The sequence below is a fragment of the Bufo gargarizans genome, chromosome 5 (genome assembly GCF_014858855.1).
Source record: "Bufo gargarizans isolate SCDJY-AF-19 chromosome 5, ASM1485885v1, whole genome shotgun sequence".
In the NCBI taxonomy this organism is placed as follows: Eukaryota; Metazoa; Chordata; class Amphibia; order Anura; family Bufonidae; genus Bufo; species Bufo gargarizans.
Window position 1 is genome coordinate 87,333,009 of NC_058084.1, and position 15,264 is coordinate 87,348,272.

The 15,264-nt window shown below is 44.2% G+C and overlaps 1 protein-coding gene across 2 annotated transcripts in view; it reads left to right on the forward strand.

Moving 5' to 3' along the window:
- Positions 1–15,264, forward strand: part of CPQ (carboxypeptidase Q) — a 492,137-nt gene that overhangs the window by 401,796 nt on the left and 75,077 nt on the right. The gene's annotated exons all lie outside the window — the stretch shown is intronic.

Consider the following 15,264-nt stretch of genomic DNA (forward strand, 5'->3'; position numbering starts at 1 on the left):
AGAAAACATTCCTAGAAGTTATTAGTCATTATGTTGTCATGACTCTGACTACTCACATGGCTTCTTATACCTTTTAATCTCCCAGAGTTTTAAGTGCAAGCGTTTGCCAAATATCACACTAAACCCTGGACAGATGTACTGTCGTTTTTATTATGTGTTTGTGTAATCCACCTACTGACAGCTCCAGTAGCAGCAACGGTGAGTCACGTAATTAAGCTTCCCCCTCCTTCCCCGATGTCATCTTTTTCTTAGGGCACTGACTGTCTAATGTCACACCGGGATAATCTGTGCACGCAGACCCTGTTAATTATTCTTGGCAAAGGTCAAGCTATAGCGACTGTTTGCCACTTCTGAATGAGTAATTTAGAGAAATCTTGTGATCCTGCATAATAAACAGGATATACTGTATCCAGGTGATAATACCGCACTATGTTATACGACTGCTCTGCTTATTTAAGAGTCGCCAGATTAGTCTTCAGACTAGAATGTTGAATTAGATGTCTTAAGGTACTATTACACCAGCAGATGTCATACCGACCACGATAAACGATCGAAGATGTAGCGACTCGTTAACAAAGATAATTTTGCTTATTATACACATAGATACTCTTTCGTATTTGCGGTCGTTACTCGTTCGCTTTTAAATCATTCAATGTTATTACATGTAAAGATGGGGGACAGACGCTTGGTCAAAGAGATCGTTAGCGAGTAGACTGACTCCATATTAGACAAACGGATCTATTAACGAGGCGTGAGAATTTTTTAGTAGAGATGAGCAAATTGAATCCCACAAAGTGGAATTCGATCCGAATTTCAGGATAAATTAGATTCGCCTTGAAGCCCAATTTTCTCATGCTTCCTGGTAGCGAATCGATTTAACCTGAAATAGTGTAAAAAACAAAAAAATTCTAACTTACCGCCTCAATTTGCTCGCGACGGGCCGCCAGCCCCCATCTTGATTGAAGATCGCGTGCGTGGTGACAGATGACGTCACCATCTGAGGGGTACAATGATGGGAAGCAGCACTATCGCAGCTCCCTGTCATTGCACCCCGCTATTTACAAAAAAATGCGCTTCGTGACAAAGAAATTCGTCACAAAGCAAATTTTTGGGTAAAATTCAGCGAATCAGCCGGATCTAACTTTTCAATAATTCGCTCATCTCAATTTTTTAGCATGCTGAAAGATCATGATGGAGGAGAAGCAAGTGATTTGTCGCTCATCTTTGAATCATTAATACTTATTACATAACACGATTTTAGTTCATTTTCACTCGCATGGAGGAGAATCTGTACGATATTCGCTCCGTATAATAGGACCTTTAGATAGACTATTGGATTGGAGGCATTCCTGGAAACTCTTAGAAGGTTACTTCAAGATTTCTGATTTCCAAATACCTCACAGGCTCCTGAATCAGCTCTGAAATGTTGCCTTTGTGTTTTTTTAATTTCTTTCTGCTTTTAAAGGGGTTGTCCCGTCTCACCATTTCCACCCCGAAATAGGACTAAGCGCCAGCCCCTGGCGGATAGGTTTCCAGAAACAAGTTGGTCGGTAATATGCTGTTTCCCATTTTAGTAAATGGGAGATACACAAACTGCGCAGGAGAACGTATGCGGGAAGCTGTGTTATACTGAGATTAACCATAGCAACTTTTAAGGAACAAATATATATATATATATATATATATATATATATGTACAGGGCCATTTATATGGATACACCTTAATAAAATGGGAATGCTTGGTGATATTAACTTCCTGTTTGTGGCACATTAGTATATGTGAGGGGGGAAACTTTTGTTTTTTCAATAGGAAGAGGGTCATGTGACACATCAAACTTATTGGGAATTTCACAAGAAAAACAATGGTGTGTTTGTTTTTTACGTAACTTTATTCTATTATAAGTTATTTACAAGTTTCAGTTGCTGCACAGCATATGCTGTGAAGATACGAGATGTGCAGCACCTGAAACTACGGATACTGGAAGCCTGTGCTAGCTTTTCTCCTGCAGTGTTGCTATCAGTGTGTGAAGAGTGGGAGAAGAGGGTTGCATTGACAATCCAACACAATGGGCAGCACATTGAACACATTTTATAAGTGGTCAGAAACTTGTAAATAACTCATGAAAGAATAAAGTTACGTTAAAACCAAGCACACCATTGTTTTTATTGTAAAATTCCCAATAAGTTTGATGTGTCACATGACCCTCTTCCTATTGAAAAAACAAAGGTTGGATTCAAAATGGCTGACTTCAAAATGGCCGCCATGGTCACCACCCATCTTGAAAAGTTTCCCCCCTCACATATACTAATGTGCCACAAACAGGAAGTTAATATCACCAACCATTCCCATTTTATTAAGGTGTATCCATATAAATGGCCCACCCTGTAGATTTAAAACACCAAACTTTTCACAATTATGGTGTGAAAATCGAAACAATATAAACAGAAACATACTGTAATTGGTATTACCGCACGCATAAAGGTTCAAGCTATTCAAAATGAAAATTATTTCTCCCACACGATTAAAGGGGTTATCCCATGACTAATGTAAAAAATGAAAATCAGAAATCATAATGTACATGACAATTTATTTCTAACAAAGCTGGAACCAGCCCTGTACCTCACATGGAACCAGAGATCTCCCCATTCATTGCTCTGCTAGATGTATATCAAGCTGACAGCTCAGGGGAGTGTCCTTTCTGCTGCAGCTCATGGGGCGTGTCCATGCTCTCCCTATCACAGCTCAGGGGGGCGTGTCTCGGCTCTCCTTATCACAGCTCAGGAGGCAGGTGAAAGATGAAACTGAGCATGTGCAACCTTCTCAGTGAGGAGATCAAAGAAATAAGAAAAAAAACACAGCAGGTGGCGCTATACAGATACATTTTGTTGAATAACTCAGTGGCTATGCTAAATATTTAATTACATGCAATTACAAAAGTATTCAGTTCCAGATACCATTTTGAAAACTGTAGAATATTTTTATTGTAACAACCCCTTAACAATAAAGTATAACTGTCTTCTTTATTTTTGTAATGTAATATGTAGGTGCATTGATTCTGATCATTTTTGTAATATACTTTATTTTTTTATTATATTTTTTTAGATGTAATAAAACATAAGAATAACTACTGTTTATTAATTTGATATCAACATTATAAAACGGACCCACAGGATAACGGGGACATGTCATTTTTGCCTGTCTGTTGTAAGGTGGCTCACCTTGAAGTTATCCTCCGGATAGGTCATTATTATCGCATCGGCAGGGGTTTGAGTTGGGGCACCCTCGCTGATGAGATGTTCCTGGGAGTTCATAGTATAGTGGCTGTGCTTGGTATTGCAGCTCAGCCTCATTCACTTCAATGGGGATGAGCTTGAAGTAGGCCATGTGACCAATGTACAGTGATGTAACATGACATAGGATGAGGCCAAGGAGCGCCCAGCTTCTCCTAACAGCTGATCGACAGGAGTCCCGGGAGTCGGACGCCCAACGATCTGATAATGATGACCTATTTTAAAAAAAATCTCTAATAAGCTTCATAAAAACTGAGGGGCATATTTATTAAGACCAGCGTTTTAGATGCCGGTCTTATTAAAGCCCCATAGCTGGTAGAGGATCCGCCAAAGTTATGAAGAGGCGCCGGACTTTCCATAACTTAAGCGTATCCAGCGACAGTTGGCAGCTTCCTCGCGGTCTTACATTTAGACCCATTTTCTACACCTAAATCAGGTGTAGAAAATGGTGAATAAGACGGGCTTGCCATCCTGTCCTCTTCCCCGCCCACACCATGCCTACAATTTTAGAACTGGCGTGAGCGGGAAAAAGTCGCAGATAGTGGAGCAACTTAATCGTTGGGCTGCCATCTGCACCTGAAATGCGCCAAATTAAGGCTACTTTCACACTAGCGTTGTTTAAATCCGGTGTTCAATTCCGACACCGGAACTGCCCGCCGGATCCGGAAAAACGTGTAAAAAAAGGATTACATTTGAATCCTGATCAGGATTTTGATCTTGAACTTTTTTTTCACATTTTTCTGGTTTAACATGCAAAAGCCGGATCCGGTTTCACCGAACACACCGCACCGTATCCGGCATTAATGCAAGTCAATGGGAAAAAGGCCGGATCCGGCGTTCAGTCAAAGTGTTCAGGATTTTTGTCCGGAGGTAAAAATACAACATGCTACGGTTTTCTGAAAAGCCTGATCAGTCAAAAAGACTGAACTGAAGACATCCTGATGCATCCTGAACGGATTGCTCTCCATTCAGAATGCATTAGGATAAAACTGATCAGTTATTTTCTGGATTTGAGCCCCTAGGACGGAACTCAGCGCCGGAAAAGAAAAACGCTAGTGTGAAAGTACCCTTAGGGCTCTTTCACACTTGCGTTCTTTTCTTCCGGCATAGAGTTCCGTCGTCGGGGCTCTATGCCGGAAGAATCCTGATCAGTTTTATCCCCATGCATTCTGAATGGATAGAAATCCGTTCAGGATGCATCAGGATGTCTTCAGTTCCGGAACGGAACGTTTTTTGGCTGGAGAAAATACCGCAGCATGCTGCGCTTTTTGCTCCGGCCAAAAATCCTGAAGACTTGCCGCAAGGCCGGATCCGGAATTAATGCCCATTGAAAGGCATTGATCCGGATCCGGCCTTAAGCTAAACGTTGTTTCGGCGCATTGCCGGATCCGACGTTTAGCTTTTTCTCAATGGTTACCATGGCTGCCGGGACGCTAAAGTCCTGGCAGCCATGGTAAAGTGTAGTGGGGAGCGGGGGAGCAGCATACTTACCGTCCGTGCGGCTCCCGGCGCGCTCCAGAGTGACGTCAGGGCACCCCAAGCGCATGGATCACGCGATCACATGGCACGTCATCCATGCGCATGGGGTGCTCTGACGTCATTCTGGAGCGCCCCGGGAGCTGCACGGACTGTAAGTATACTGCTCCCCCGCTCCCCACTACTACTATGGCAACCAGGACTTTAATAGCGTCCTGGCTGCCATAGTAACACTGAACGCATTTTGAAGACGGATCCGTCTTCAAATGCTTTCAGTTCACTTGCGTTTTTCCGTATCCGGCGTGTAATTCCGGCAAGTGGAGTACACGCCGGATCCGGACAACGCAAGTGTGAAAGAGGCCTAAGGTGTATTTCAGCTTAGTAAATGACCCCCTGAGTCTCTAGTTTAGACAATCCCTTAAAGGCAAAAGTAATTTTTTGACCCCTAGTGATAATTAATTACGAACAGTGTTTCATGTACTTAAAGGGGTTGACCACTTTCTGGTTATTGTTGATCAATGTGTTTGTAAGTGGATTATATGGCACTTACCAATATAGCCTTTGTTGAAATTCTGCACCATTTTCCATATTTCAGAAAGTATGCTCCCTTGTTTGCCAAGTCTTTGTCCAAAAAATGGCCGCTGATGGAGGATCATGTGACCAGGCAAATCACCTCCATGTGATGTCTCCTCTGTTCAAATACACTGCATCTGCAATCTGCACTTGCAATTTTGGGAGTTTAGGGCAGATACAGTGTATTTGAATGCAGGAGACATCACATGGGGGTGATTTGCCTGGTCACTTGACCCTCCATCAGCGGCCATCTTATAGACAGGACCTCTATGTGGACAGCACAGAAAGACAAGTGGCCATGGCCTATGAAATATAGCAAATGGTAACTAATATCAAGAAAGGATATATTGCCAATTTTCATATAGTCATCTTACATACAGATTGGTCACAAGCAGCCAGAAAGTGGCCAACCCCTTTAATTCTAATCCTTTATATTATTTTGTTACTTGCTGTCTCCCTTAAGACACGATCCAGACTATTCCACCACTTCATAGTTTTATTTTTGTCTCTACTGGCACTCTGCCAGTCTTCAGTCTATAAATATAAGAAATGAGTACAGAAATAACTGAACTCTTTTTTCACACTTATTTAATTTTGAGCTAGTTATAGTCACAGGATAGCCACTACACCCCACCCAGGGTTACCGGGTAGTGGACACTGCACCACTAGTTCATGTGCAACCAGGGACTGCACAATGTACAACACGATCACCATGATTATGTTTAGATATTGATAGATATTGGGTACAAGGCTTACAGTATACACAGGGGGGCTATTTATTACCTTCATGGTCAGTGGGTTTGACCTTCCTCAGTGCTCCAAGTTTCCCAGTACCCGTGCAAACACTCCCATGTGGTAATCCCATAGCGCTGAATGTGTGTCTGTCGCTCCAAACGGGGAACACAGGCCCCCAACACTCATCGATCAGACACATATCCTGTGGATAGGGAAGGAATTATTTCATGTAATGGGACAACCTCTTTAAGAAAAGAAAAAAAATGGAATAAAAAACAAGCCGTCCTCTGCCTATCCCACTTTATCCGATTTCTTTATCAGAAAAAGTGGAACAGGGGCTTCATAATTATAGTGCTAAATCTGAACAACATATTTCTCAATGTATTTACAGCAGAAAAATGGCATAAATACTCTGATAAATCTCCTCCATACAGCTCTATATTTGCGGCTTCCCTTAATTTATTATAAAACTGCCTGAAGCCACCCCTGGGGGGAGCTCAGTGCATGGTAATTTATACAGTTACCATTGACTGCAATGGAAGTTGTAAATATCTCTTTGTACTGAGCTCCACCTAGTGGTGTCTAAATGAAAATGCAGGGTTTTAATGTCGAGGATAGAAGGAGTTCAGCGCCAGGCTCCATAAGCAGTCTGTTTCCATTGGAGGTACGTCACTGGGTGGATTTCTGATTGAAGGTCTTGTTATATGGACTACTCTAATTATCATTTGGAAAATACATCATTTATAGATTATGAGGGTCATTTATTAAGACCAGCGTTTTGGACACCGGTCTTAATAACCCCTGCACTGGCGGTGGATCTGCCGAAGTTATATAGAGGCGCTGGCCTCTGCATAACTTTGGCGTATCCAGCGACAGTCTAAATGTAAAACAGCTTCTTTTAGACTATTTTCTACGACTAAAACAAGTGTAGAAAATGATAAATGACACGGGTAAATGACCCCCTATATTTTTGACTGCATGGGATTTACTTTCTCTGGCATCTCTTGTCTGTTTAAGGCTGGGTTCAGACCTGAGCGTTCAAACGCTCAACAGGCAAGAACCAATGATTCCCTATGGGAATGGTTCTCAGCTGAGCGTTTTACAGCGTGTACGATCGCGCTGTAAAACGCCAGACACCCCAAGAAGTACAGCAGCTTCTTTGGGGCGTCTTGTTGCACGTTCCTGTACATAGACTTCAGCGGGAACGCGCGACAATGGGCGTTCGCTTGTCTCTGTATGCGCGATTGCAAACGCCCGTACGATCGCGCATACAGAGCGTACGTTCAGTACGCTCAGGTCTGAACCCTAGCGTTAGTAAATCCTTGTATTTCCCATGAATTAACAATCCTGGAGCACCTTTTCCTATGATTCTGCATTAGGACATTCCTTTGTTATTTCTTCTGGGAATGCATGCATAAAATGACAACTGGGCATTACCACTCCCTTTGTCAATAGGGTTGGTTTCCCTATACATTTATTATGGCCCGATGAAGGGTTGACCACCCAAAACGTTGTACAAGAAATTCCTTTGATGTTCAAAGCAGTGTATTTATTGCATATGAACCCAAAAGTGTCAAATAAAAATGACAGATTAGGCTACTTTCACACTTGCTGCAGAGGAACTGATGGCATTTTAAGACTGATCCGTCTTACAAATGTATTGAAATGCCGGATCCGTCTTTCCGACGGGTCCGGCATTGCGGTGTTTTGAGTGCCGGATCCGGCACTAATACATTTGTATGTAAAAAAAATGCCGGATCTGGCATTCCGGCAAGTGTTCCTATTTTGGGCCGGAGATAAAACCGTATCATGTTGCGGTATTATCTCCGTCCTGAACAGTCAAAAAGACTGACATTTTCCTGATGCATCCTGAACGGATCACTCTCCATTCAGAATGCATTAGGATAAAACTGATCAGTTATTTTCCGGTATAGAGCCCCTAGAGCCCCTACTCTATGCTGGAAAAGAAAAACGCTAGTGTGAAAGTACCCTAAAACAAAACTCTGATTTGCCTCTCTACTTTCTGCTTTGAATTGGAGAGTGGTCAGTCCCCTGGGAACATGCACCCTATTCAGGGGCAGACTGGGAACTTAAAAGGGTATTCCCATCTTAGACAATGGGGGCATATCGCTAGGATATGCCCCCATTGTCTGATAGGTGGGGGTCCCGCCGCTGGGACCCGCACCTATATCGAGAACGGAGCGGGGAGCGCTGTGACTGAAGGACCCCAGATTTTGCGGGGTCCATCCACCACCAAACGCTAATCCCTGCCTCTCCCATAGAAGTGAATGGGAGTGTGCCGCGCATGCGCGGCCCATGCTCCCATTAATTTCTATGGGGCAGACGGCAATAGCGGCCCCATAGAAATGAATAGAGGGCGGCTGCGCATGCGCAGTGCGCCCTCCTTCACTTTCGGGGCTCCGTTTTCAATATAGGTGTGGGTCCCAGCAGTGGGACCCGCACCTATAAGACAATGGGGGCATATCCTAGCGATATGCCCCTATTGTCTGAGATGAGAAAACCCCTTTAAAATAGCCCTAGAAAAAACTAAAAGTGGCCCCATGTTGTAGATCGGTCCATATTCACAGAAGACAGGGTAACTCAAGTAGTCAGGACCAACACAAGTGGGCAGAGGTCTGCAATACCATAGTGCAGCACAAAATATTGTCCCAGCAGAACCACATACCACAGTGCAGCACTAGATACCGCCCCAGAAACTGTCCCTCTGTGGTGGCCATTAATAGCTGCCACATTCTGTCCTCCTCCTCTAATTATCTCTAAGATATGGAGCTAATATTAGCACCAAGCCAGCCCTACCTTCAGCATGCTGCCTAGACTTCCCCTAATAATGACCCCTATAGTGTCCCACTAGTATGCTCCCCAAGTAGCCAAGGAAAAAAGAAAAATACCTGAGTACCATTCCATGTCGCAGTCTCTAGTGCAGGCCATAGGCCTTTTCTAGCCTGTGGCCTGAGAGGCCTGTGTCCCTGCGCCATTTGTACACTGCCTCATATATTGGAATATGGCCTTTGAGGGTGAACAACCGGGCAGGGAGCCATGGATTCCCACAGTATTCAACTGCATCAACGTCCTGAGGACAGCCATACAATTGAATGTAGGAGGGCACCTGCGACCATCGGCCAGGTACATAAGTACCTGATGGTCTCAGCGTTAATTACTGCTGAGAGCATCAGATCATTATCTACCCAGCCAGCCACTGTGGGGAGGGCTTGGTTGGCTCCCCTGGACGCGGCCCACCAGGAAATTTACCTGTAGAGTCTATAGCCAGTACGCGTGTAAATGGGTCTTACGCCCCTTCCTCAGTCGCGTCTGGTACTGCAGAGTGAGCGAGGATTCACAAAGAGAATAAAGAAGCCGGACAACAAAGTACAAAGGTGCATAAGAACTACTCCTGACATCGGAGTACGAGTCGCATAACAGTGACGTCAACCCAGCGTCTATCCGGTACCCTAGACAACTTGGTCACGTGGGACGCCACGCACGGCCAAACACATTACGCGGGATGCTGCGCGTGTACGGCCGCCGGAGAAACCAGTGCTGCAGGCAGGCAGTGAAGAAGGGTAAGACTGGGTTTAGACCGGGTTCACACTGAAGCAATACAAACCACAAGAGCCTGTAAGTAAATCGGACTGTCAGTCCAATCACTGTCATACACCTTTAAAGCGCTAACATTTCTGGACATTACGGGATATTATTACAAGTTTTTGGGCTATCAGGATTTGCCATAGTGTCAGAGACACCATTCATTAGGCCGTAGTGCCACAGTGTCACAGACACCACTCACCAGGCCACAGTGCCACCACTACAACATCGTTCCGTTGGGATTTGGCTACTGGGCCATGCAAGGAATATAATATATCGGGACTCTGTTGATAATATCAATATATGAATAGTGGATTGGGACTTTGTTACTGCTGCATATAAGTCATTGTGTAGGAGTGTTTTACATTTTACATTATATTGACTACGGATGTATATTTTTATATGTATTTTATATGTATTTTAAGGGAGTGTTTTTAAAGTATTAAAATATTTTGTATCATCCAATCAGTGATTCCCGTTTGAGTGTGCCTCCTCAATTCCCATTTACACTTGCACTTCTATTCAGGTCCTGAGGGTAGGACCGGAGGGTGAGCACCTTTTCCATACGGAGTGAGGGTCAGCCGCTGTGATCCTTTCTTCTCATTTTTATAGCCAGTACGCCCCTGACCCTATTTCATGTATGGGTTCCTTACACAGTCTGACACTGGCAGCACTGGGACATGACCCATTGCCAGTAGGAAACTAAGTTTAAAGGGGTTGTCCAGTTTAATATTGATGACCTATCTTCATCAACATCAGATCGGTGGGGTCTGACTCCTGGCAGCCCCACTAATCAGTTGTTTGAAGAGGCCGTGGCACTCTGTTGAGAACCACAGCCTCTTCCTAGGCCAGTGACATCATGTTTATCAGTCACATGACCTAGGCACAGCTCAGCCCCATTAAAATTAATGCCAAGCACAGCCACTATATAATGCAGGGGTACTCAACTGGTGGATCGCGGACCAAGTACGGACCGCAGACGCCAGCTGTCCGGACCCCTGATACCCCTCTTCCATAGGAAGCAGCACTTTAGGCTGCTTCCTTATTTGATAGTGCGCCGGAAAGAGCTGGGGCACAAGCTTCTCCCCTTGCAGGCACTGGATGGAGGGGGATGAGCGCGCGCTGCAGGCACCAGAACTTGTCTCTCTCAGTGCTTTCATCCGGCGCCTGCACGTGGACGAAGCTTCCTCCCTCAGCGCGCTCAGTCCCTCCTCTCCTGCAGCAGCTGCATGTAAGGGAGCTTTCAAGCTCCAAGGGACACTTGCGCCCCTCCCACTCCGCAGCCGCGGGGGTTGAAAAAATCAAGGTAAAATCAACTTGGGTGGGGTGTTGCTGGAGGGGAATTAGGGGTACAGACAGGGCGGGAAAGCATCACTGACTGCGGGAAAGGACTCCACAGTGTCAATGGCATGTTCCCATCTTGCCTGTGCCGCTACTTTCTACTTTAAGTCTACTTTCACACTAGCGTTTCTCTTTTCCAGTATTGAGATCCATCATAGGCTCTCAATACCAGAGAAACGCTTCCATTCTGTCCCCATTCATTGTCAATGGGAACAAAGCGTAACTGAACAGAATGGAATGCTCCAAAATGCACTCCGTCCCGTTTGGTTGCGTTCTCATACCGGAGAGCAAACCGCAGCATGTGGTTTTCTTTCAGTCATGTGATGCGGAGCAAAACTGATCCGGCATGACCCACAATGCAAGTCAATGGGGACAGATACGTTTTCTCTGACACAATCTGACACAATAGAAAACGGATCCGTCCCCTATTGACTTTCAGTGGAGTTCATGACAGATCCGTCTGGGCTATGTTAAAGATAGGTCAGAAACAGAAAGATAATACAACCGGATCCGTTCCTAACGGATGCACATTGTTGTATTATCAGTAACGGAAGCGTTTTTGCTAAGCCCTGCCGGATCCAGCAAAAACGCAAGTGTAAAAGAAGCCTAATGGTGAAATAAAGCTAAGACTCCTTTCACACCATGGTATTTTTGTTCCACATCCAATACCCATTATTGGTGGATTGTATGCGGACCCCTTCAGTTCAATGGGGCTCAAAAGATGCAGAGAGCACACTGTGTATTGTCTGCATCTTTTGTGGCCCCATTGAAATGGAGGGGTCCGCATCCTATGGATGTGGAACAAAAATACATGTCTGTTCTGCGGCTAGGGTTGCCACCCGGCCAGTAGCTCACCGGCAAGGCCGGTATTTTAGTGGCCCTGCCGGTTCTAGTAATTTTTTCTACCGGTAATATTAATTGCCAGTATTTTCCTATACAGACTGTGACTAATGAGCGCTTCCATCACGTAGCGCTCATTAGTGCAGCCTTTAACTCCACCGCCACTTGTGTTAATAAAAAAAACCCCCAAAAAACAGTCACCTCCTCCATTTGCTCGCGCTGTAGGGAACCGGAGATGGATGCATTATTCTTACTGGGGACACTAATGGGAGCATTATTCTTACTGGGGGCACTAATGGGGGCATTATTCTTACTGGGGACACTAATGGGGGCATTATTTTTACTGGGGGCACTAATGGGGGCATTATTCTTACTGGGGGCACTAATGGGGGCATTATTCTTACTAGAGGCACTAATGGGGGCGTTATTCTTACTGGGGGCACTAATGGGGGCGTTCATCTTTACTGTTGGCATTCAACTCGGACCTCCACCTGACTGCAGACCCAGGTATGTGGACCTTTAATAAAACTAGTTGAGTACCCCTAATATAATGTATGGCGCTGTGCTTGAAAAGCTGTGTTGAGGCGGCGGGAGCGCCGCAGCCTCATCAAACAGCTGATCGGTGGGGGTATAAGACGTTGAACCCCCACTGATCTTATATCGGTGGAGATAGGATAAGGATAAGTCATCAGTAACCTGAAAAACCCCTTTAAGCATAATAGCATGAACATCAATGGTTCTCTTTAGGCCACATTATCCATCCTGATATTACATTTTAGTAACATTGTTTACATTTTTCACTTGTTTCCAAGTTCATTACAAATGTTTCCATTCTGAACTGTATTCTGTACATTTGCTCATATCTGCCAACCAAGCTATAGATATTAATGTTTTGAGGTTTTTCTTGGCACTCACCAGATGTTGAATTAGTTGGGTGCTGGGTGGCTTGGAATGTTTAGGCCATTAAACCAGACCCTGGGAAAAAAAAGCAGAAGCTAAAAGCCACAAATGCATAAAACCGTCTTCTCGGCCAATAGTATACGAAGTGCCAGCAGTCGTTTCAATGCTGAAAGATCTAAATTTATAAATGCATTAGGCAAGATTCATTAGAAGCAGCTGGACCATCAGTCAATCCATTTATAAGATGTTTGAAAAGTAATCTTATTTTACTTGAACTACTTACAAGAGTGAAAAACCATCCAAGCCTATTTTTGATAAGCCTTAATGGCCCTCTTAATCTGTGCTTGTCAAAATAATGTCGATGATGGTTTTGCATGTTTTCCAGAAGGAAATGCAAAAAATATATCCCTCTACCTGCTAATCTTGGTAGCTTGCTTTCAATATTAATGGGCCCTTGAAAAAGAACTACCAAAGAAAAGGAGAAATTTTACTTTTGTTGGAGGGGGCATGAATAGTGTTACTCCTCCAGACAAAAGTGTTATGTTTAAAGGCAGTCTCTCCCATGGAAATCCATTGGTAAACGATTTGTAGGGCTAAGGTCAGCTCATTGTAATGATACCTTTTACTTGGCAATCCTTTGCTTCTTTCTGGAGAAAAATTACCGTACTTTTACTTTATATACAAATGAGCAGTTAAGTGCACCAAGGGCGGACCCAAGCCACTTTGTGCACCCTTGCTCCTCCTGCATCCTCTTCTAGTCACGGCCTCTTCTTGATTGACAGAGCCAGATCAGAATAATATGCAGGAAACCAGTCCCAGAGGGAGCAGATGGCAGAGGAGCCAGAAGGAGCAAGGGTTCACAGAATGACTTGGACCCATCTGACTAGCGGCCCCGTGCCAAGCACTGTGGTTGGCAGTGTTATAGGGTCACTAAGACTTTTCAAATTTAGTAATTAACACACGGATATGATTTTGGTGATTTGTACCTACACAAGATGAAAACACCACACTGGTGTTCATGATGTCATCAGAATCTCTCCGTCTGATTGGACCCTCAAGCTTTGGGACTTTTTTTCCAAGTGGTCATATCTCAGTACAGACATGCAATATTTCAACAATCTCAGAATTCTTCTCAATGCTTTAGGGCTCATTCCCACAAGCGTACTGGCTCCGTGCACTCGGTATCACGGATGCGAACCCATTGACTTTAATGGGTCTGCATCCGCTAGATACGACCGAAGATAGGGCTTCATCTATCTTTTTGCGGAGGGTAGGCACAGGTCGAAAGCTTCCGTGGGCTTCTGATCTGTGTATCCAAAAAGATGGAGCAGGTTCTATCTTTGGCCATATGTTGCAGATCCCAGACCCATTCAATTCAATGGGTTCGCATCTGCAAGTGTAGTACACATGGCCGGTGCCCGTGCATTGCGAACTACAATTTGTGGTCCTCAGCATGGGCACTGAGCAAGTACGCTCATAGGCATGATCCCTTATTCATGTGTCATAGGGGCATTGTGTGGCTCCAAGTCACCAAAAACTGTAAATACATTTGGTCATCACCTAATTACCATGGCTAACTGTGCCCACTTTCTTAAATTAGCAAATTTTTTGTGCTCAAAATGGCAAGTGCCAGTTTGCGACTTGTTTTCCCACCACAATTGTGGCACGAATGGAATGATCCATTTCTCCTAAGGGCTTCATGAGGACAACTGAAATGAGAAGTGGACATCTGGTCATCAGAGCCTGGCAGTAGTGTGAGGATACTAAATCTCAGCTCCCAAAGTAGTACAGTGGGATGCGAAAGTTTGGGCAACCTTGTTAATCGTCATGATTTTCCTGTATAAATCGTTGGTTGTTAGGATAAAAAATGTCAGTTAAATATATCATATAGGAGACACACACAGTGATATTTGAGAAGTGAAATGAAGTTTATTGGATTTACAGAAAGTGTGCTATAATTGTTTAAACAAAATCAGGCAGGTGCATAAATTTGGGCACTGTTGTCATTTTATTGATTCCAAAACCTTTAGAACTAATTATTGGAACTCAAATCGGCCTGGTAAGCTCAGTGACCCCTGACCTACATACACAGGTGAATCCAATTATGAGAAAGAGTATTTAAGGGGGTCAATTGTAAGTTTCCCTCCTCTTTTAATTTTCTCTGAAGAGTAGCAACATGGGGGTCTCAAAACAACTCTCAAATTACCTGAAGACAAAGATTGTTCACCATCATGGTTTAGGGGAAGGATACAGAAAGCTGTCTCAGAGATTTCCGCTGTCTGTTTCCACAGTTAGGAACATATTGAGGAAATGGAAGACCACAGGCTCAGTTCAAGTTAAGGCTCGAAGTGGCAGACCAAGAAAAATCTCGGATAGACAGAAGCGACGAATGGTGAGAATAGTCAGAGTCAACCCACAGACCAGCACCAAAGACCTACAACATCATCTTGCTGCAGATGGAGTCACTGTGCATCGTTCAACCATTCGGCGCACTTTACACAAGGA